General features: G+C 48.1%; 1 protein-coding gene across 2 annotated transcripts in view; it reads right to left on the bottom strand.

The window, feature by feature from the left end:
- The window catches only part of WASHC1 (WASH complex subunit 1), a 54194-nt gene extending 44252 nt beyond the window's left edge, over positions 1 to 9942 (bottom strand). Inside the window, exon 1 of one of the 2 annotated variants that reach the window (XM_075427956.1) lies at positions 9854 to 9942. The gene's annotated coding sequence lies outside the window, so the exon portion shown is untranslated. Of the gene's footprint in view, positions 1 to 9165; positions 9402 to 9853 lie in introns of those variants that run through there. The other variant, XM_075427958.1, reaches the window with a different exon arrangement.
- Between the last annotated feature and the right edge of the window lie 13840 nt (positions 9943 to 23782).

The following is a 23782-nucleotide window of genomic DNA, read 5'->3' as shown; positions in this document are numbered from 1 at the left end:
CATCCCTTGGTTGTACTAGCAGCTTGCCTACAGGCCATTCCAACAAAATATCAGAATGAACTCCTCCACGGAAAAAATCAAAAGAAAAGATCATTTTATCACCTTGCCCCCCACAGATAAAGCACACTCCTGTGAGTTTACCAGCTGCAAAGCCAGGGAACTGTATTTAAAAAGGAGACTTTAAATGCTAGAAAAACAAAACACATCACTGCATATGCTCCTCCCGTTACGGGACAGGACAAGGCAGTGTCTGCACGTGCTCTCACAGCGACACAGACGCGCAACTGGAACGGCAGCCAGAAGTTGCTTACACTCTGGTGGTAAATGCAGCACAAGAGCCTATATGTAAGCACTATTTTATTGTGCAGCAAATGGTCGTTCTGCCCTGCGTTGACACTCGCTGGAGGGGTTGAAATTCAGCCCTCCAGCAGAGCACACCGTGGGTCCCCAGCCCGGGTAGGAGGGCAGGATGTATTGCCAGCAGTGAAATGAGAGGTTCACCACAGCCCCCAGGCTGAGCCACCTTTACCTTTTGGGGGGGGCAGGGAGGGGAAGGGAGGAGGAGAGAAGCACTCTGATAAGTTAAGAGGACGAAAAGTCTATTTATATTTTTTAATTAACCATGTTCTACAGTGTTATTAAGCAGCAATCAAAGATGCAGATGGTACTGATTTGATTGGCAAGAGGTGCACTGTGCTGAATATTAAGGCACTCTGCCCCTATAAATAGGTCTAATCACCATCTGAAGGCTGGAAGGCACTGATGAAAGAAAGCATTAATAAGACCATAATTAGGCCCCGTAGCAGGCTGTACTCCACCAGGGTGCTCCTAGATGCCTCTTATAGCAGCATTCTCAAACTCCATTGCAGATGTTACTGCTCTGGGTCTCAAGACCTCTAGTAGCTATTTTAGACAAAGCTATGAAGAGTGGGGTTTCTCCATCTTTGGAGGGCCTGGCATTGGCCCTCCAAGGGATTGTACTCCCAGCACCATTTCTGGAGAAAGAGAGCTCTCCCTTCCAACTGTCCCACCCTTCGCACTCTCAATGAGTGAATTAAGCTGGGCAGCTGGAGTTCCCCAGGCACAGAGACTGGCAATGGGTGCAGGAAAAGCGAGAAGCTTTAGGCAGCTATCCCTCTCCCTCCTCACAGCAGCAAGAGCACACCATGGCCACATCTACATCACAAAACTAACCTAGCCACAGCTGTAAAAGCCCTTTCTGCTCCTAGTTGGAGTCTAGTTGAGTCTAGCTGGAGGCCGGTAACTAGTGGTGTGTCCCAGGGGTCAGTACTTGGCCCAGTCTTGTTCAACTTCTTCATCAACGACCTGGATGAAGAGTTAGAATGTACCCTCAGCACATTTGCTGACGACACAAAACTGGGAGGAGTGGTGGATACCCCGGCAGGCTGTGCTGCCATCCAGCGAGACCTGGACAGGCTGGAGAGTTGGGCAGAGAGGAACCTGATGAGGTTCAACAACGGCAAGTGCAGGGTCCTGCACCTGGGGAGGAACAAAATCCAAAATCCCAAAACATTTTTCCCCCTCCCAGTTAATTCCCTAAATTGCAGAGGGAACACAATAAATACGCTGCTTTGCAACACAGTTTCTGTAAACCGGGTGGCTGACAGGAACACATCTCCCTGGGCCATGGGCTGTGTCAGAGCCCAACAAACACCCATTGCTACTTCTCTGTTTGTCTTGTCCTGCCGCTTCCAGACTAGGCGGCTATCTGTGCGTGATCCTTCCTGAGCACTCAGAGCTACCAAATGAAAAGCACTGGGCTGCCAAAAACCTACTTCTCAAAGCGAGAGCCCAGGATTTCAGGCAGCCCCTTCTCAGGAAAACAGGGCCTGTTAACACCTTTGGCTCAGACACCTTGCTTTGAAAGAAACGGTAGCTATTGCAGCTACTCAAGACCGATGAAATCCATGTGCAATACTACATTAAGGCAAAAATATTACTGACAGGTAACTAAACACACATGAACAGGAGGATCTGGTTTCCCACCAGCAGCATTGTCTCTTGGATCAAATAAGCATGGGCCTGAAACAATACATCAACAGACTTGGCAATCATTCTCACATGGAGACCCTCCCTTTCCCTAAAAACTACTCAGAGCCACTTAGATTTGTTGGTTTGTCACATACTACTCTGCCCTAGTCCATTTAGGCTAAAGAGAAAGAACCCAAATTTGAGATCTCGGAGCCCAGCTTTGTAATTTTGTTTTTGCTGGGCAGAGAGGAACCTGATGAGGTTCAACAAGGGCAAGTGCAGGGTCCTGCACCTGGGGAGGAACAACCCCATGCACCAGTACAGGCTTGGGGTGGACCTGCTGGAGTGCAGCTCTGCGGAGAGGGACCTGGGTGTCCTGGTGGACGACAGGGTGACCATGAGCCAGCAGTGTGCCCTGGCTGCCAAGAAGGCCAATGGGATCCTGGGGTGCATCAAGAGGAGTGTGGCCAGCAGGTCGAGGGAGGTTCTCCTTCCCCTCTGCTCTGCCCTGGTGAGGCCTCATCTGGAGTACTGTGTCCAGTTCTGGGCTCCCCAGTTCAAGAAAGATGAGGAGCTACTGGAGAGAGTCCAGCGGAGGGCTACGAGGATGAGGAGGGGACTGGAGCATCTCTCCTGCGAGGAGAGGCTGAGGGAGCTGGGCTTGTTCAGCCTGGAGAAGAGAAGGCTGAGAGGGGACCTTATAAATGCCTACAAATATCTGAAGGGTGGGTGTCAGGAGGATGGGGCCAAGCTCTTTTCAGTGGTGCCCAGCGACAGGACAAGGGGCAATGGGCACAAACTGAAGCAGAGGAAGCTCCAGCTGAACACGAGGAAGAACTTCTTCCCTCTGAGGGTGACGGAGCCCTGGAACAGGCTGCCCAGGGAGGCTGTGGAGTCTCCTTCTCTGGAGATATTCCAGACCCGCCTGGACAAGGTCCTGTGCAGCCTGCTCTGGGTGACCCTGCTTCGGCAGGGGGTGGGACTGGGTGACCCACAGAGGTCCCTTCCAACCCCCACCATTCTGTGATTCCTCTGCTCCAGCTTTAGAGAGATACTTAGTCAACCTCATACTTTCAGCCTGTCCTTACAGTATAGCATTAGAATCATAGAATGCTTAGGGCTGGAAGGGACCTTTAGAGGTCTTCTAGCCCAACCCCCCCACAGTGTGCCAGGACATCTTTAACTAGATCAGGTCCATGTACAAAATGCATCCTACAAGGCATCTGCTGCTACATCCTGATACTTCCAGAAGTCACTCACTGATACGGGACTGCCTGAAGAGCCAAGGTCTTTTCACAGAATCACAGAATAGTAGGGGTTGGAAGGGACCTCTGTGGGTCACCCAGTCCAAACCCCCTGCCAAAGCAGGGTCACCCAGAGCAGGCTGCACAGGACCTTGTCCAGGTGGGTCTTGAATATCTCCAGAGAAGGAGACTCCACAGCCTCCCTGGGCAGCCTGTGCCAGGGCTCCGTCACCCTCAGAGGGAAGAAGTTCTTCCTCATGTTCAGACGGAACTTCCTGTGCCTCAGTTTGTGCCCATTGCCCCTTGTCCTGTCGCTGGGCACCACTGAAAAGAGCTTGGCCCCATCCTCCTGACACCCACCCTGCAGATATCTATAAGCATTTATTAGGTCCCCAAAAGCAGTCAGCCTCCCGCATCGCACCACGGCCCTGCAGAATCAGCAGCGCACTGAGGAGCCTGACCGGACACTCAGCAGGACGCAGGGGCTCGCACTGCGTTTCACACACCACGCATCCTGGCCTTGTGGGCCAATATTCCTGCTTGGAAATAGCAGGAGTAGATTCCATCACCGAAGCAGTCTCACCTCATCCGTCCCAGTAGCAGCTATGGGAAAAGGAAAAGCTTTTTCTGCTGCACGGGTAGGTAGCCACTAGTTTTCACCCAGGGATAAAATGCCACTCAGTTCTCCATACCCAACTGTGTGGGATGAGTGGCAGTTACCACATATGTGGTATCTTGCACATCCAGGTGCCACAAGAACCTCGTGTTGCACCACGACGTCAGCCACAGCGCTAGGTGTCTGTTAGCTGAATCTATGCACTGCTGAGAGCCATTAGTTCAACCCAACCTATCTTGGGATCTGCGTGAATGAAAGGTACCCAAGATCCACTGAATCTGAAATACATCTTTCACTCAACATGCTGACTAGCAGCATTGTACTAGCAAAAGGTATTCAGGTAATGCTGTGAAGATACTCACTTTCAGAAACACCAGAGACTCTGGTACAGAGCTTGCATCCAAAATCCCAAAACTTTTTTCCCCCTCCTAGTTAATTCCCTAAATTGCAGAGGGAACACAATAAATACGCTGCTTTGCAACACAGTTTCTGTAAACTGGGTGGCTGACAGGAACACATCTCCCTGGGCCATGGGCTGTGTCAGAGCCCAACAAACACCCATTGCTACTTCTCTGTTTGTCTTGTCCTGCCGCTTCCAGACTAGGCGGCTATCTGTGCGTGATCCTTCCTGAGCACTCAGAGCTACCAAATGAAAAGCACTGGGCTGCCAAAAACCTACTTCTCAAAGCGAGAGCCCAGGATTTCAGGCAGCCCCTTCTCAGGAAACCAGGGCCTGTTAACACCTTTGGCTCAGACACCTTGCTTTGAAAGAAACGGTAGCTATTGCAGTTACTCAAGACCAATGAAATCCATGTCCAATACTACATTAAGGCAAAAATATTACTGACAGGTAACTAAACACACATGAACAGGAGGATCTGGTTTCCCACCAGCAGCATTGTCTCTTGGATCAAATAAGCATGGGCCTGAAACAATACATCAACAGACTTGGCAATCATTCTCACATGGAGACCCTCCCTTTCCCTAAAAACTACTCAGAGCCACTTAGATTTGTTGGTTTGTCACATACTACTCTGCCCTAGTCCATTTAGGCTAAAGAGAAAGAACCCAAATTTGAGATCTCGGAGCCCAGCTTTGTAATTTTGTTTTTGCTGGGCAGAGAGGAACCTGATGAGGTTCAACAAGGGCAAGCGCAGGGTCCTGCACCTGGGGAGGAACAACCTCATGCACCAGTACAGGCTTGGGGTGGACCTGCTGGAGAGCAGCTCTGCGGAGAGGGACCTGGGTGTCCTAGTGGACGACAGGGTGACCATGAGCCAGCAGTGTGCCCTGGCTGCCAAGAAGGGCAATGGGATCCTGGGGTGCATCAAGAAGAGTGTGGCCAGCAGAACGAGGGAGGTTCTCCTTCCCCTCTACACTGCCCTGGTGAGGCCTCATCTGGAGTACTGTGTCCAGTTCTGGGCTCCCCAGTTCAAGAAAGATGAAGAGCTACTGGAGAGAGTCCAGTGGAGGGCTACGAGGATGATGAGGGGACTGGAACATCTCTCCTACGAGGAGAGGCTGAGGGAACTGGGCTTGTTCAGCCTGGAGAAGAGAAGGCTGAGAGAGGACCTAATAAATGCTTACAAATATCTGCAGGGTGGGTGTCAGGAGGATGGGGCCAGACTCTTTTCAGTGGTGCCCAGCGACAGGACAAGGGGCAACGGGCACAAACTGAAGTAGAGGAAGTTCCAGCTGAACATGAGGAAGAACTTCTTCCCTCTGAGGGTGACGGAGCACTGGCCCAGGCTGCCCAGGGAGGCTGTGGAGTCTCCTTCTCTGGAGATATTCAAGACCCACCTGGACAAGGTCCTGTGCAGCCTGCTGTAGGTGACCCTGCTTCGGCAGGGGGGTTGGACTGGGTGACCCACAGAGGTCCCTTCCAACCCCTACTATTCTGTGACTCTGTGATTCTGTAATAGCATATGGCAATTCCCTGGCAAATTGCAAAATACCTGACATTTAAAGATGGATCACGTAAAATCAAATTATATCAACTCTCCAGAAGACGGAATGCTATTACACTAAATTGTTTTTTAAAGAGAATCTGAAAGGTAGAGATTTAAAAGACTTTAGAGGTGCACTTCAATCCTCTCGGCTCCACAAGCTAAGATGGCCTCTAGGCCACTACTCTCCAAGACAATGTTCCCCCTCATCACAGAGCTCTGCTTTGGGAAGCGCAGACAGCAGCCCCCACTGCCACGAGGCACCGAGCCGCAGGCTGCACCGCCTTGCTGAGAAAGTCCTGTCCTCTGAGCACGGGCTGAAACTCATTTCCTGCAGCTGGATACACAGAGCTCATTCTGATGGACAGATGTTGATATCCAAAGTTAATCAGATAAACCACTCTGCAACTGTCACCTTTGGCTCTCATCATTAATGGAGACAATCAGGTGCTCTAATGAACAACTGATCCAGTTCTAAGCCAGCCACCTAAAACTGACCAAAAGCAGTGTGCTAATTGCCTGCCTTCCCTTCCTCTCACTATTTATCATAAAAGAAGCCTAAGCAAACACGGTAGCTACACCTACAATACAGACATCAAATGTAACACTGAGAATTCCAGCCCAAACATCCAGACACAGCTCTTCATTCGATTTCCTAAACAGGGACACTTTGGTTTGTAGGCTGGAACTACACAGAAGCCACTGGCTATACCACAAAGTCCCTTGAAGGGACATCTCCCTGCTCTAAGTTCTCTTAAATTGAGGAGTGATTCAAAAGCAGGCTAGCTGCAAGGCTGCTGTAGAGCTTCCTCCAGAACATTTGGCTCAGAAAAATGTGGAGCTGCTCAATCTTACTATGAGACCACAGCAACAAATACATACTTCCAAAAACCTAGCACTTGCCTAAAACAAAAGATCCAGTTTATTTTTTCTCCTTAATTTTCTGATGCAAAATCAGCTTCAGTCTCCTGCAGAGTGACCTCAGCTGCAGACCCAACCATCGACACACCTCGCCGCTACAAACCCTAACTAGCAATGTCCTATTTTTCAACTCCACACTCAGTACCCTCTGCTCCAAAATTCTGGAGTTTTACAGCACCCCTACGCCACACACACTGTGTTACAGCAGATCCTGAGATATTTAACAAAGGCAACAACCGCCTCAGACTGGCAACCAAACCAGTTCCTGCCTGGTATACACATCCAAAAGCAAAGGGAATGCTTGCACATCTGCAAGATGACAGGAGGGGAACTCACTCACTATAAAGAAGTCTCTTCAAGCCTGTTCACATATATATGACACACACATATATAGATATGAATATCCCTACCAGTTGGTCGGGATGACAGGAGCCAACAAAAAGCTGGCTCAAAAGAGTGACACCTGGGGAATCAATAACCCACTAAACAAACTGCTGGACAGAATGTTTTCTAGCAAAGGTCATCTTGTGAAGGGGTCTAAGCAGAGTTGATTAGCTACAGAAATTGTTTTTTGAGTGATAAAAATTACTTCCTTCAAGCTCATACACCACAGCCACAGGAAACCGCACAACTTCAGACATAATGCTCCTCTTCCTCTGCACACTATCTTTAATCTAAAAAAAATTATTTAAAAAAAAATCTGCCTTGCTTTCAGGCTTATCTCAGTACTGTTTTTCCCCAGTCCTCAATTTCTAAATTTCTACACTTCTCTTTTACTGCTCAGGCTGAGCATGCAGTGACCACGGTTACCTGGTTTAACCAGAACCCAGACTGCAGATTAGTTCCCAGGGATTATCTGCTTTCAGTTTTCTTGCCAATGAACTTCTGAGTTGAGAGAACAGGACTATTTTTCTGAAGGAATGAAGACTAGAAACTCAGTTTAAATATCCAGAGTGACAGAAGAAGGACAGGTGCTAAGACTAGCAGTCTGTGCCGCTCCAGGAGTGCCTGAGGCATTTTTCTGCCTGAGGGCTCTTTGGAGGTGCGGCCGTTTCCCCCCAACCAAAGCAGCCCAGGAATACAGGGGTATATCCGGCAGCCTTTACATCACAGCTTTACTACTCAGACAAGACAAACCTAATTAAATACGAGGAGAACTTATCAGCCCTTAGCTAACCTTTCTAAAAGAAAGCTTAAGCAAGGGACAGTTGACTGGAGCACCTCTGATCCTCCAGAAAACCGAAATGCAGAAAGCTTCTCCAAGGACATGCCAAAGTCACTCTGCTTCCAGCCCTTGCCTCTGGCAAGAGCAGCACTACCCGCTCCGCTTCCTTTCACTGCTCAAGGAAGGCTCCGTATTTCAGAGAACTGGCAACAAATAGGGACAGTTTTAGCTTCTACCTCATCTACTCCAGGACAGGCCAATCCGGTCTGCAAACCACTTCCAGCAACACCCGCTGCGCAACCTAAATGAAATAAATAGGTCATCTCCAGCCACCTCCGAGCTGACATTTGCTTGAATCACACTAAATGCCACAACCACAGCTGGCACTACCCCACACGCCTTGCTGGAAGCTGCGCCGTAGAAGCAAGCAGAGGCGAAAATTAGCCTACTCTCCCCAGGGATGAAAAGCCTCCTCTTCTGAAAGCGGCCTCTGGAAAAATCCAGGTGCTGTCCAACCACTCAACATTTGAGCCACACCATTTAAAAAAAAAAAAAACAACTAACAACAACAAAAATTCCTGTCACCACAATAGGACTTCTGTTGATTACTAAAATAAAGACTAACAACGATCACCACTGCTGGATGTGGACTCACAATGTTCACTATGTCCTGCAGTAGCCTTTCTTTACGTGCACAGCTAGGGCTAGTAGCCCTGTGGTCTTTTTACTGCTGGCTGACTCATTCTTTATTGTCGACACAGAAAAAAATTAATACAAGGAGTGCATTTATCACAGCAGCATTTGGGTTCGCTTTCTAACACTGACAACGTGTTTTCATTCGACAAACAGTTACATGACCAGCTACCAGCTTGCGAGTGAGGACGGTGCCCTTGTGCAACTTAAAGGCAACCCATTGATACCTGTGAATGTAACAAATGTAACATGTAGGGGATGTTATCACTTCAGGGGGTCAGAACCATTGCACAACCAACACAAGTCTTGGCTCTTTGTGAATAATTGGGACGGCTGTAAGACAAGAGACTCCTGAATGATCCCTTTAGGCCTTGGGAGAACAGGTATGCGAACTACAGAGATAAGGAGGCCACAAGATGATCTCAAGACCCCCAACAACTCGGAAAAACCTTACTATGATAAGCATTTCTTGGAAATGTAATGAATATGCATGCTGACATAGCATCAACACCTCGTAACCGTGTCCCTTCAGGACACACGTTTGGAGGAGAGATCCCCCTGCGTGCCCAGCGCCGTAATAAAGAATACCTGCTTAACAGCCTTCCGACTATCGAGTCTGCAACTCCGGCTTTTCACGGCGTCACCATATTAAAACTGATTTGCCGGCACTCCGGGTAGCAAACGGTGCTGACGCCCTGACGGTCTGGCAGTTCTGTTTTCTATAGTCTGTGGCGTTCAGAGATAGCTAACGGCAACCATGCGGTGCTTGCCATAGCGCACACTCCCCACAACGCTACTCCCAGCCCGCCGCCGACGCTCCGAGCTCAGAGTCACCCAGCCCACCCGCCAGAGCCCCTCCCGGACCCCTCCTCGGAGAGGACCCAGCCCCCGGGGAGAGCGCCTGGCCCCCGCCACCCCCGAGGGTGCCGCAGGCCTCCCCCGGCCCGCCTGGCCAGACCCCCGGCCCGGCCGCGGAGCGCCTCGGAGGTCTTCCCGCCCCGGCTCTCCGCCCCGGACGGGAGCTGCCCGCCTCCCCCTTCACACCGCCTCACGCTCCCGAGGCCTAGCGGGGTCCCCGCCCGAAGCGCTCCGCCAGCGGGCAACAGGCCGCGGCCCCGCGGCAGCCCCTCGCAGGCCCAGCGGGAGGGACCCCCCGCGCCCCCGGTGTCCCGGCGGGCCCGGCCCGGCCGCCCGGAGCCCGCCCCAGGCACAGCACCGCGGCGGGGTGGGGGAAGGAGCCGAACGCGCGCTCCCTCCCGCCCCGCGCGCCCCTCACCTGCCGCGAGCCAGCCACGCCCCGGCACCCGGGCAAGGGCGCCGCTTCCGCCCCTAATGCTCCGTCACTTCCGCCCGGTCGGGGCGCGCCGGCGCCCGGCGGCGAGCGCCTGGGCGGAGCCGCGGGCTGGGCTGCGCATGCGCGCGGTGAGGGCGGGGCGCGGGGCGTGAGGCGCCGGCCGCCATATTGTGGGCTCTGGCCGCCTGCCCGCTGCCCTATTCCTGGCCTCTGGCCCGGGCGGCCGGAGTGGAGGGACCCCGCCGCGGCCCCTCGGAGGCTGTTGGCTGCCCGGTCGGGAGGTGGTGGGCCTCCCGCGGGCCCTCGCCGGTGGCTGCGCCATGGGGCGCCCGGGGCAGGCGGTGCGGGCGCGGGGCTCGGCCTAGGCCCTGCCCGCGGGCTGCGGAGTCGCGGTTCGAGAGAAAACCCCGCAGGTGCTGGGTTCACTGCGCCCGGCTGGTTCCACGCGTCTGGTACAGAGCCCGGCAGGCAAAAGGGGGAACCTCACTCGAACACTTGCTCGTTTTCTCTCCAGTGCCCGTTTGTAGAACTGGGAAATGTCAAAATATATTATAAAATGGGTGGTTTTTTTTTTTTACAGTGCTTTCTATTAGTTTGTTCTTGTGTCGCTTTTATACTCCCCTTTATGCACACATTCAAGCAAGTTCTTCCAGCACAAGTGCTTGTGAAAAGTGAATTTCAAGAGTGCGTCTGTCAATATTAAAACCACACGTTAAAGGGGTGTGTGCTACACATGACAGGTATGGGAATGCTCATCCGCTTCAGGGTCAGAAACAAATTCTCAAGGCTTAGGTAAACGATTACAGCTTCACACTATTTAAATGGCAATTACCAGGGAACACAGGGAACGTTTGTTACTGATACGTAGCATTAAAAACAGTGCACGAGGGAAGATTCAGACAATGACTGCGCTTGGAAAACATCAGGACCGGCTCATGCATATTCAGCTCGAAGGGGGAAAAAGGGTAAATCCATTCCATAAATTAACCATTGCAGATTTCTTTGCTCAGTTCCACTCCTTTGCAGTGGGAAGCACGGACCGAAGCAGGGGAGCGATGTTAGACCCGGTGGAGTTGTGAAGGAGAGCAGGAGCCAAGCAGCAGCAGCTTCCCCATTTCGGAGCCCACAGGAGGGTGCAGCGTTTGCCCCTCTGATGTTCTAATGATCAGCCTGGTGAGACCCATCAGTATGGAGAGCACGAGGGTGCACAGCCTCAGAGCTAAGGACTCGGGTAAGAGCGACGGAAACTCTGTGCGGGAAGGTTATGAAGAATGGAAAATCCTGCCAAAAACTCAAAGCAGACAAAAAAGCAGATCTAGCCGAGTCTGAGCAAGGAGCATGTGTGTGGGTGTCAGGACCTGTCAAAAACAAAATAGGGGAGCGGATGTAAGAAGCAACAATCCAATCTATTCTGATCCATTTTTATTTATATACTGCTGACGGAAAGCCCTCCAAATGCTTTCCGCTGCTTGGATAAAAATCTAATTCGGTACATTTATAAAACTCAAGAGAAAGCAAGAGGTGATGGCAGACTGACGTAGCACATTCCCATGTACCCCTCCCAGCCACTCTGAGAGAGGAGCCAGCAGGTTTGCAAAATCCGTCATTAAAAGGCAAGAAGAGAGCTAACACGGAGAGAAAGGGAAGACAGCGAATCTGAGGCCGGGCAGGCAGAGAGGTGATGGAGCAGCGGGGATGCAGTGAGCCCCACGTGAGAAGCGATGGCAGGGTAGCAGTGGACTGGACGGCCAGGACGAGAAGACCCTGGTAGCGGGTCAGAGGCTGTAAGTGGTAGTGAACTCCTGTGTAACCTTGTCTTATAGCAACCTGTGCAGACAAGACCTATCTAATGGGGCACAAGTAGGTGTTAATAACAGCACAGAACGAGCCTGGCAGCAAATCAGGAGAGCAGCTGCTTAACACAGTGTTTAATCCAACCGCCGAGGCACTGGTCTCTGGCAGGCCGCACGTCTCAGCCCACACCACTGGCTGGTGGAGACCGAGCGATGCTATTCCCAGCCAGTGGGGTAATGGACACAATTTCTTCTCTCTCCAGAACAGTGTTTACTGGCTACATTTCATGATCTTTCACTGGCTCATTTTCAGTGGCCCTGAGAGCAGGATCCTCTTACTTAAGCAAGGGTTGCTCTCGGGGAGCCGACTGGCACCTATGGCCGCCGAGCTGCTCTGCTGCTGCTTTGCATTGGCAAGTTCCAGCCAACAAAAACAAAATCACGCACAGCAGTTTCCTCCCCTAACAAAAGGAGCAGTACTACCCACGGTTGCTCGGGTACGGGAAGGTTTAGACGGAGGTCCTTCTTCCCACGCAGTCGGTAAGTCGTGATTTTTCACAGGGCGCAAAAAGCAGCATCTTGTGGTGTGCCAGGCCACGTATGGCAGCGTGGCAGAGGCTTTGCAGTTAGGAAACACGCTAACTGCTGGTCTGGAAAATGCCTTCTGGCTTTCCCGGAGCCATTGCCCAAGTCAACACCAATGGGAAACACTAGTTGTGGGGGCTGCAGAGAGATCCTGCTTGTGAATGGTGGCACTGCCACTTCCAGTCACTTTGTTCTGCGGGGGCAAGGCAGTGACCTGGACCCCCAGTCAGTCAGAACCTGCTTTTTCCCTTGGCTTGCTGAATAAATGAAGCTAGATGTTTCCACCGGTCTTCCTGTGGGCTGCGCAGAGGCTTTGCGTGCTCTGCTTTGCTGTCGTTTGCCGGCACAATCCTCACTGTGAGCAGCTAGCTGATCCAGAGCAGCTCAGGGCACGTCAGGTTCTCTGTGCTTTTGCATGCCACTCTGGCTAACTGTCTAGAGAGCTTATTCTGTCTGTTAGTTTTTCCAGCACTGCAATATTCAAGCGTTTCCACCGTGTACTCTTGCATAAAGACATTTTTTTCCTGTAGGCTAGACTCATGGCAATTGTCTATACACAAACTGATCACCCATCTGTTGCTGTGTCACAGCCACAAATTCATGTGCAAGAGCCAGCCCTTTTAGATTCACATTATATTTGAACTCATTTTCACTTTCTGAAACTGCATTTTCCCACCAGAGTGCCTTTTCTCAAGTAAAAAAAAAAAAAGCAAACCAACAAAGTCAACCTTCAGAACATTAATTTGCTCATTCTCTCGCTGCAGTATCTTTTACCAAGCAAAGTCACCTTGGGTAAGTAATTAGTGCCTCACTTTCTGTTGGGGAGTGGGCTGGATCAGTGGATGCGCTGGTAGTAGACGATCCCTTTTAGTTAACCTTGGGTATGATGTTAGCAGAACTAGGCCTCGAGCCTTAGCATAAGTAGGCCTCGAGCTTAGCGTAAGTAGATTGCTTGCTATAAGGGAATTAAGCAAGTGCTGATGTGGCAAGGACGAACAGTCCTTGACATTTTAGAAATGCTTAGCTATGGGGCAAGAAGTAACATTGCAGTTAGCAAAAATGTGAAAAACAGGATGCAGTCCGATAAGAATGAGGAAGCATAGGCGGAGTTGACATTTAGCTGGCTAGCCAATAATGAGCTCTAACTTTGCAATATGTATGAGCTAATTAATCACTCTATAAATTGTGTAACCAAATTGTAATAAACGAAGCTTGCTTATCACTCACATTGAGTCGGCTGCATTCTTCCGCCGCTTCTCCAGGTTCGCGACCCTCGGGGCAGGACTTAGCCGATCGCCCCGACATCTGGCGCCCGAACAGGGACCTGGAGCAGCGGCAAGGAGCGGGGCACTGGGAGCAGCGACCAGGGGGCAGAAGCGACCGAACACTGCGCTGTGGTGTGTCGACTTAGGAGCCTGACTACGTGATTTTGCGTACGCTCGCCACCGCAAGGGCTACAGGTTAAGGGCTGCAAGGATATCGCTTCGGCAGGTATATGTTTTTAATTGTTGTTAAAGGATAAAGGCTTATTGTTAAAGGTATGGATAAGGAAGTAGCCCTAGAGTTATTACAGCGCTTTTTAGAAAAGCGGGGAGTAGAGCTTGGTTGTATCAAACAGCTAGCGGGTCTAGTGGCAACCGGTAAGCTCAAGGGGTTTTTTAAGACTCCAGATTCGTTATTTGAGGAGAAGGAGTGGAGGGATTTTGGAGACGTGTTATGGGATATGGTGATTGATGATGATAAGATAGGTAAGAAGTTGATGAAGGCGTGGCGGGAGGTTATCAATTGCATCAAGAGGTATAAGGTGGAAAAGGACATTGCGGCCGTAGCGACACAGAGGTTGGGAAGGGTGGAACCGTCAGCTCCCCCGTCGGGACCAGGATGCTCTTCATTTGCTAGTGGAGCCACGCCACCTCATGGTGACAATGCTTTGTTGTTTAGTACGAGTAAGGTTCCAGAACCTCCGTGTTGGGAGCGGGTAAAAGTGAAGTTAGAAGGACCAAGGAAGAGGCAGAATGAGGAGGCGGAAAGTGTGTCGGCAGAAGGAGAAGGGTCAGAAGAAGATCAGGGGAAGAAAGGAACAGGGAAGGATGGTGGCTTTAGTAGGAGACCGATGGGCATTAATTGGAGGAAGGTGGCTGACGAAGCGTCGGAGGCCGGGGAATTTTTTCCCTTGGCCTTCCCGGTAGTGTTTGAGGAAGATGTGCATGGGGATTATCATGGTAATCATGCTCCGTTAGGCTGGAAATTGTTGTCACAGTTACGGAACACGGTGAATGAATCAGGTTTACACGGCGAGCCATCTAAGCAGATGTTGAATTATATATGGGGAGGTGCTGTGCTTTGTCCTGAGGATATTAAGGTTATTATGCGAATGATTATGACTCAGTCGCAGTTATTGTTGTGGCAGGCACATTGGCAGCGATATTGTGAAGCGTCCGCTCAAACGCCGCGGGAACAGGGTGATCCGTTGCGAGGCGTAACAGTGGAACAACTGATGGGGGCAGGTCCTTTTGTCACAATCAGGGCACAACTGCAGATGGGGCCACAACGATGCTTGGAGGCTATGCGTACGGCTAGGGCCGCTCTTGAACACGTTAAAACTGCACAGCCCTCGCCGTCCTATATGGGCATTAAGCAAGGAAGGGAGGAAACTTTTGCTCGCTTTATTGATCGCCTCACTAGTGCCATAGAACAGTCAGATGTACCGGAATGGATGAGGGCAGCTTTGCTGAGGCAGTGTGTTATTCAGAATTCGAATACTCAAACTAGAAACATCATAAGTTCTTTACCCGCTGATGCCACAGTAGAACTAATGTTGGATAGAATGAGTAGGGTACCGGTAGGACCACAAGCTATGTTGGTCGAGGCTATAAAACAGTTAGGAAGCGATATCCTTCAAGCCCAACAACAGGCCTTCACAGCCCAACAGCAAATCCAGCAGCAAGTGTTCGCCGCTCTGCAACCCCTTCGAGTTAATGCTGCGGAGGCACGACCAACGCCGCCGCTCATCAAATAGTGCAAGAACAACTAGACCAAAAACATCTGCGTTTATCGACAAGCCCTTGGAATACCCCAATTTTTGTGATCAAGAAGAAATCTGGGAAATTTAGGCTAGTACATGACTTAAGGGCAGTTAACACTCAGATGCAAGCGATGGGAGCGTTACAACCGGGACTACCTAACCCCGCTATGTTACCAGAGCATTGGAGACTGTTGATAGTAGACTTAAAAGATTGCTTTTTTACTATTGCATTACACGAGCAAGATATGCAACGCTTCGCGTTTACTTTGCCCGCTATTAACAAAGAGGCGCCAGCACAGCGTTTTGAATGGACAGTATTACCACAAGGAATGAAAAATAGTCCCACGCTGTGCCAGTTGTATGTGGACAATGCACTACAACCCTTAAGGAAATTATGGCCACAAACGTTCATTTACCATTATATGGATGACATCCTGCTTGCACAAGAATCGGAATTCAGTGCAGAACAAGTTCGGCTATTACATACAAAACTGAGAGAGAATGGTTTAGTAATAGCCGTGGAAAAAATTCAAACGAAAGCGCCATGGCTATACCTAGGCTGGAAGATTTCTGACTCTCAGATCCACCCACAAAAACTGCAACTCAACACGTCAATCAAGACACTGCATGACGCCCAAAGGCTGATGGGAGACATCCAATGGATCCGTCCTGTCGTCGGAATATCCAACGCACAGCTGGACAGCCTTCGACCGTTACTACGTGGGACAGACCCAACTACACCGCTGCAACCCCGACCTCCCTATTGACCTTTGTGTATTTTTAACAAATTCTCATCTATTAGGAGCCCTATCGCAATTTAAAAAGAAAAAGGGGGAGGTGGAGGGTGAAGGCAAGGGCGTGAAAGAGGAAATATGGGTGTTAGAGTGGGTTTTTCCTAGACTTCAGCCAAGAAAATCAATACAGACTAGGGTAGAATCATTAGCGGAGTTGATTAAGAAAGGGCGAAAACGCATATGGCAGGTTACAGGGCAAGAGGTTAAAACAATACACCTTCCCCTGCACAAGGAAACTATTGATTGGTATTTAATAAACAGCTCAGAATTTTGTGAGGCACTATTGACCACAGGCTTAAAAATCGTAGTAGCACCCCTAAAGTCACCGTTGGTACAATGGATCGGTCACAATGAATGGGTTCAACAGCCACTGTACAGTGAAACCCCCTTGAAAGAGGCTCAAACAGTGTTTACCGATGCGGGAAAAAGGTCAAGAAGGGCGGCAGTCACATGGTTTGTCAACAATGAGTGGCACCACCACTTATTGGAGGCAGCCAGTGGTGATTCGCTACAGACCTTGGAACTCGCAGCGGTAGTGTGGGCTCTGGGGAAGTGGCTAGACACCCGACTTAATATAGTGACTGACTCCCTGTATGTGGCCGGGGTGCTGCAGAGGATTGAGGATGCACAAATTAAGGAGGTCAGAAATACCAGACTTGGGCAGCTCTTTCGCCAGCTACATACACTAATACGAGGGAGAAGGGTTCCTTATGCAGTCATACACATACGGAGCCATATGTGGGACATTGGCCTTGGGGAAGGGAATCAAAAGGCAGATCAGCTGGTTATGGCTACCGCTCCGGTTAGCGAGTTCGTGAAAGCTAGGGAATCACACAATGCTTTCCACCAAAATGCTAGAGGCCTTCAAAAACAGTTTCGTATCACTACAGAAGAAGCAAGAGGTATCGTGAGAACATGCCCACAGTGTAGTCATCATGGCCCTGGTTTAGGAATAGGGGTCAACCCGCGGGGGCTCGGTCCGAACGAAATATGGCAAATGGACGTGACGCACGTCCCGTCGTTTGGTCAACAGAAATATTTACATGTCACCATTGATACCTTTAGTCACTTTGTCTGGGCCACTGCACAAAGGGGGGAGAAAGCTATCCATGTAGCTAGGCACCTCACTAGTTGTTTTGCCGTTATGGGTCTGCCAAAACAGATAAAGACAGATAACGGCCCGGTGTATAAAAGTGAAAAGATTAGGAAGTTTGTTCAGCAATGGGGCATTCAGCACATCACCGGAATTCCGCATTCACCTACTGGTCAGGCCATCGTAGAGCGGATGAATCAAACCTTAAAGGGTTATTTAAACAAATTTGGAGATGTATCAGACATTGGGGAAAGGGTTAGCAAAACGCTGTTCGTACTTAATTATTTGTGTATCTTTGAGGGACACCAGGAACCTCCTGTGAGAATTCATGCCGGAACAGCTCCCAAAGAATTACCCAAAATGCGAGTGATGTACAGGGACCCAGGATCCGGACAATGGTTAGGCCCTGCTGCCGTACAGTATATAGGTAGAGGTTATATGTGTGTCATTACTCCTGTAGGCCCGAAGTGGGTACCTGCCAGATGGACTCGGCCGGTGTGTCAATTGGATGAGGAGAAGAACTGAAGATTGAGAACTGGATCAACAGCGAATTACCAACAGGAACATGGGTTCATGGATGACTGGTTAGAAAGGTTATTTGGGAATATTCCTATGTGGCTGAAGGGGTTAATCAAGGAAGGTTTGCGCTTGCTATTATATATCTTAGTTTTAATTTTAGGGGTAGGGATAGCCATTAAGTGTGTGAAGAAAGCGGTGCATGCGGTAGTTGGTCAAGTCTGGCTTGCCCAAAAAGAAAAAGGGGGAGATGTTGGGGAGTGGGCTGGATCAGTGGATGCGCTGGTAGTAGACGATCCCTTTTAGTTAACCTTGGGTATGATGTTAGCAGAACTAGGCCTCGAGCCTTAGCATAAGTAGGCCTCGAGCTTAGCGTAAGTAGATTGCTTGCTATAAGGGAATTAAGCAAGTGCTGATGTGGCAAGGACGAACAGTCCTTGACATTTTAGAAATGCTTAGCTATGGGGCAAGAAGTAACATTGCAGTTAGCAAAAATGTGAAAAACAGGATGCAGTCCGATAAGAATGAGGAAGCATAGGCGGAGTTGACATTTAGCTGGCTAGCCAATAATGAGCTCTAACTTTGCAATATGTATGAGCTAATTAATCACTCTATAAATTGTGTAACCAAATTGTAATAAACGAAGCTTGCTTATCACTCACATTGAGTCGGCTGCATTCTTCCGCCGCTTCTCCAGGTTCGCGACCCTCGGGGCAGGACTTAGCCGATCGCCCCGACAACTTTCCTCACTAGAAAAATATTATTTCCATCTTTGATATCTTTAGGATGGAAAATGTTGCTACTTATTATTTATTATAATGTTTTACACCAAAATTTAATAACATAAAAGTCAGAACCTGAAGGGAAAATGTAAAAAGCAAAAGTGAGGAGAATACAGAGTGCTGCTTGATTGTGTGTTTTGAAGATGCTGGAAATTTCTTGTCTGTTGAATCACGTTTGTCAAACATTCAGGCAGAGCTGGCGGAGTCGCTTTTGCACAAGGTCAGGAGAGGGCCAGGAAATGGATCAGATCTTACTCCAGACTTCACTCTCTTTTTGCAGTGTTTCAGATCTGAGGAATGTTTTGCTGTTGCAGTTGCATGTAGGGTTGAGCTCACCTAACGTTTAGAAGTGTTTGGACCTCAGGTTTTGCTTCAGGTCTGACTCTAATGTTTTGCCTTAGAAGCACGGGCAGGATCCTCCTTGAACACCTTGTGCTCTGTCTGCTGAGAATCAGCACGCCCTCTGAGTGCACGCTACTGATCAGTATACGCTCACAGGATGTTGAAACTAGACATAACTAAACAATGTTCTGTCATTTGGGAGATAAAAGTATTGTGCCAAGAACTCTTTTTCCCCCCTAGAGGCATAAGATACTCTAATATCTGTATTGCCTCTGAGGTGTTCTTGTTGCAGGAGATAATAGAAGGGCCAACTGCATCTACCTGTTCTTCTGCACAAGCTTTCTTCTGACTCAGATTTGTGAAGAGAAGACACTTTTCCCACACACTCCTCTGCAAATATGTGGCCTTCCTCTTCCCCTAGCAATGGGGCTTTGGTGTAAGATGCAGTGGAGTGGAATAAACTACAGCCTGAAGTTGACAGAAACACTGTATCTTTCCCCCTTTGCCTTCATGTCTGCCACGCTTGTCAATGTCCCCTCCTCAACCCCTTCTGCTTCTACACTTTCTTCCCTATCATCCAAGCCTCCCCCTTGGTCCTGGACTCACAGCTTTAAACACCATGCACCAGCATCACGTTACTTATTCTTCGCGAGTGCCAGAGCCCTTCTGACATCCCAAGCCTGCACTGCCCATCAGACTGCAAGTTCTCCAGGGCAAAACGCGCTGCAGTGTTTCGCGTAGGGCTCAGGCTGTGGCTGGTTCTCAGGCAGTGCTGAAGGAAAAAAAACCTGATTCACAATAATAATGCAACTTCTTCAATGCACACATGAGTATCAAATGAGCCGTGTATAAAATAAATAGGTCTGGTGAGACCTCACCTGGAGTCCTGCGTTCAGCTCTGGAGCCCTCAGCACAAGAAGGACGTGGAACTGTTGGAGCGGGTCCAAAGGAGGGCTACAAAAATGATCCGAGGGCTGCAGCACCTCTGCTATGAGGACAGGCTGAGAGAGTTGGGCTTGTTCAGCCTGGAGAAGAGAAGGCTGCAGGGAGACCCGATTGCAGCCTTGCAGTATTTAAAGGGAGCCGATAGGAAAGATGGGGACAATCTTTTTAGCAGAGACAGCAGTGACAGGACGAGGGGTGATGGTTTTAAACTAAAACAGGGTAGGTTTAGGCTGGATATAAGGAAGAAATTCTTTACAATGAGGGTGGTGAAACACTGGAACGGGTTGCCCAGAGAGGTGGTGGAGGCCCCATCCCTGGAAACATTCAAGACCAGGGTGGACAGGGCTCTGAGCAACCTGATCTAGTTAGTGGTGACCCTGCTCACTGCGGGGGGGTTGGACTAGATGACCTCTAGGGGTCCCTTCCGACCCAAAACTTTCTATGATTCTATGATTCTATGATAAAATGGTACCTTTTTGTACGGCTGCACTGAACTAGTGTCTCAGATTGATGCACCTTGAACTGGTCTGGGAGGGAAGGCTGGACTGCGAAGGTCTCCGTCCGAAGTGTTGCTGGGAAGACTCTGAGCTACGCGTTCCAAAATGCCGTTCTTAGCACTGAAACCACACCGTTCTGCACGCTCACAGAAATTGCCTTTGCTGACTTAAAAAAAAAAAAAAAAAAGCATGTTTATGAAATAATGGTACATATGAGGGGAAGAAAGGTAACAAAAAGTAGACAACAAGAGAGTAGAAAGCTCCTGGAATGAAGCACAGGTGAGGACAGTGTTTCATGCACATTCTGTTATTCTGTGGCTCCTTTCCACATCCCCACATCACCCCCACTTCTGTGAGTCCTGAGTAGGGCTGACCTTGCTGAGCACGTGAGATCCGACGAGAGCACAGCACGCAGCAGCAGGGCTGCAGGCTAATGCTTTTGTATTTTTGTAACCGTGCATTCCTAAGAGCATCGTAACAGGAGTTAGGGATCAAATCCATGCTTCTTGCATAACTGAACAGAGTATTCCTGCTAGGCTGCCCGGCAAGAGATCAAACGTCCCATACCAGGCCTTTGGAAAAAAATAAAGGAAAGGAAGAATCATTAAGAATAGCCATGGCCGTAAGAGAAAAGCAACAAGTATTCTAAGGCGTCCACTTAACCATGCTCCTAACAGGCACAAATTGCTTGTTTAATTTCAAAGTCAGCACATACAAGACTCCCAGGATCTGCAACACTTTCAGACACCCAGCTATTTGCTGTGCAATCCCAGTTACCATTGCATATTCAAACCAAAATCCAGCTCTCCTAACCGTCTCCTCTCTGTTTCAGACATGAACCCCACAGCTGAACCATTCTGCTATAGTCAAGTTAGGAGTTGTCATGAACTGACTAATCCCCCTCTGCCACATGAAGAGGGCATTAACCCAGGGATGAAGGAGCCAGCTACAACTACCGGCTACCGTGTTAGCAAGTCATCACCAACGTCATTATTCTTTTGATTCTGACCAGCTTCATTAAGCTCCTTTAGAACAACATGGGTGCTAAATATTAGACCTTGTTTCCAGAAAAATTGAACTTTAATTTTTTTTTGCCATTCTGAAAGGCTCAGATGAACGTCAGCATGCTTATGAAAATTCACTCCCTACCTGGCTTTGGACATTCCTTTTTTTTTTTTTAATCTTCTGGACTTTCGATTCCTAAAAGAAAAAAAAAAAAGAGATGGAATTTTCAAGAACATTTCTCCCTTTTTTAAAAATACCTCTTTTAAAAATTAATCTTTTTCAAATCACGTATGTTTAAGCCAGGAACTTTTAATAGTGTTTTAACAGTTTCCTGCATTAGCTTCAATGTTTTTAAATGTACATTTTAATGCTTCAAGACATAAGTCATTGCTGGATGCAAATTAGGGGATTTCTGAATATATCTGGGAAGTTAATAAAATGAGAAGCATGAAAAGAGATGCAAGACCCTACACTAAAGATTAAATATAACTGGAGAGAGAGAGAGAAAGATGTTCTGCTAAAAGCCTACTGAAAATATTAGTGTATATTAAGAACCTCCTGACAAATGGTTGTCTAAATAGTGACAGCGGGATGCTCGATACATTTTAGGACAGTATGTTTCCAAACAGAATAATGACGGATGAAACCAAAAAAGAAAAAAAGAAGCTTTCATGAAATAATTCATTTTAATTATTGTCACCATCAATTAGGACTCAGTCCTGCATTATTTAATTGGACTTTTGACATTGCCTCCAAGAAGCATATTTCAGAAATGAAGTAACATGCGATAAAGAAAAATTTGCACTGGAAAAAAATCCATTAATAAAAGCTTGTTCCTGCAGAATTAGTCTGAAGCTGGAAACAATTTTTCATCTTTTCAAATATAAAAACTGAATAACGGAAATCAGTACTCGCTGGGAATGAGACTTACCCCTGTGAGAATAAGTTCATCCAAACTCTTTGCTGTCATTGACAAGCTCCTATTTCAGCATTTAAGTGGGTGTTCAAATGGCTGGCTTGGGTGAATAATTGATTATTTGATTCAGTTGTTGAACCAAAAAATTAAACTCTGCTTTTTTCCAAAGTCAACTTCAAAACAAACTGTTTTCAGGGTATTTGGTAAATAACAAATACTCCATAGTTTTAGCGTAAATTATTTCCTATTTGTTTGTTTCTTTGGGAACAATTTTAATTCTTCCATTTTTTTCCAGGTATATGCAATAAAAGCAAAGGACTAGATTCATAGACGAGCCTAGGCATCACCTTCAGAGATGTTTTTCCAATTTCTACTCAACTGGAAATCTAGTGAAAACTTGAAATTCTTGCCTAAAATAGTTTATTTCTGAATGAGCAGTGAAATACACGTTAAACATTTCCAGTCATGTTATTGCTCTTTCATTTCAGTATTTCAATTGCTTTCTATTGCTGTTAACTATTCACATGAAGTCTTTTCATTTCAAAGTTTACCATATCAGGCTATTATAATTGCTCTGTGCTGCAGGCCAAATTTCCTGGTGGTCCTTAAAATTATGCCATGTTAACTGCCTTGTAATAACTGTATACTAAGGTGCCATGTTAATTTCACAAGACTTTTCTCTAGAAACATGAATTTATTTTGCATCTTTATTATAACACCAGGTCCCTTTTTAATTCTATTTCTAAGACCTACAGATATATTCTTCCTTTTCATTTACAAAGCAGTAGGATATGCATCTCCCACTTCAGTCTTTAATTCCCTCCTCCACTTTAGAGAGAAGAGAACAGGCAAAAATAATATCGTGTGCAAAACAGCATCCATTTTAACAGTATTTTTGTCATTCTTTTATAATAAAACCAGTGCGGTTATTCAATAATAAATAATATGCGAATAGTAATTCTATGTGCTAGCTAAACTGAATAGCTCATTCTTTAAAAAAATAGTAAAGTTAAGCATCAGTAAATAACTGCTCCAGGTTTTCATTTTCTCCCTGTTCTTGTGAGAGGAAAAAGGGCTTAGAATAAAACCACCCTTAAAACTCACAAGTCTGGGGAGTTTCATACGAACTCAAAAGCAGGAAGAGGGTGTGCCTTATGCTCCAACGTTAAAGCCTCTTCCCTGAGAAATGGGCTTTTTGTGGGGAAATGGGCTGTTGGAGGGGGCTTTGTGCACCTCTTTGGTGGGTGACATCATTCTGCCACGGTCCAGGTGAGCATCCTGACCAGGAGCTGCTGAACAGAAGGACAGTAGCTGGGTGATGGTGTAGGACTCCCCTCTGCCCTTACCACCTTATGACTTCACCTAGGACATCCAAACAATTTATTTAAAAATACATCAGAAAGAAGCCTTTCATCATTCCTATAATGTTGTCCTCGTTTTAAATGTCCAAAATGTTCAGGGAGTGCATCTCAAATTCACAAATAATCTTGCATTGACTGAGTGTTTATTTTGGCAAATAAGCAATTTATGACAAACAATTCACGATATTGATTTCAAGATGGCCTTCGGTAGCAGGTGAGAACATCCACTAAGACGAGCCAGGAACCGAGAATTTTCA

Source organism: Opisthocomus hoazin, chromosome 8, assembly GCF_030867145.1.
Source record: "Opisthocomus hoazin isolate bOpiHoa1 chromosome 8, bOpiHoa1.hap1, whole genome shotgun sequence".
Classification (NCBI taxonomy): Eukaryota; Metazoa; Chordata; class Aves; order Opisthocomiformes; family Opisthocomidae; genus Opisthocomus; species Opisthocomus hoazin.
Note: the sequence above shows the minus strand (reverse complement) of the source record. Positions and strands in the feature narration are given on the sequence as shown.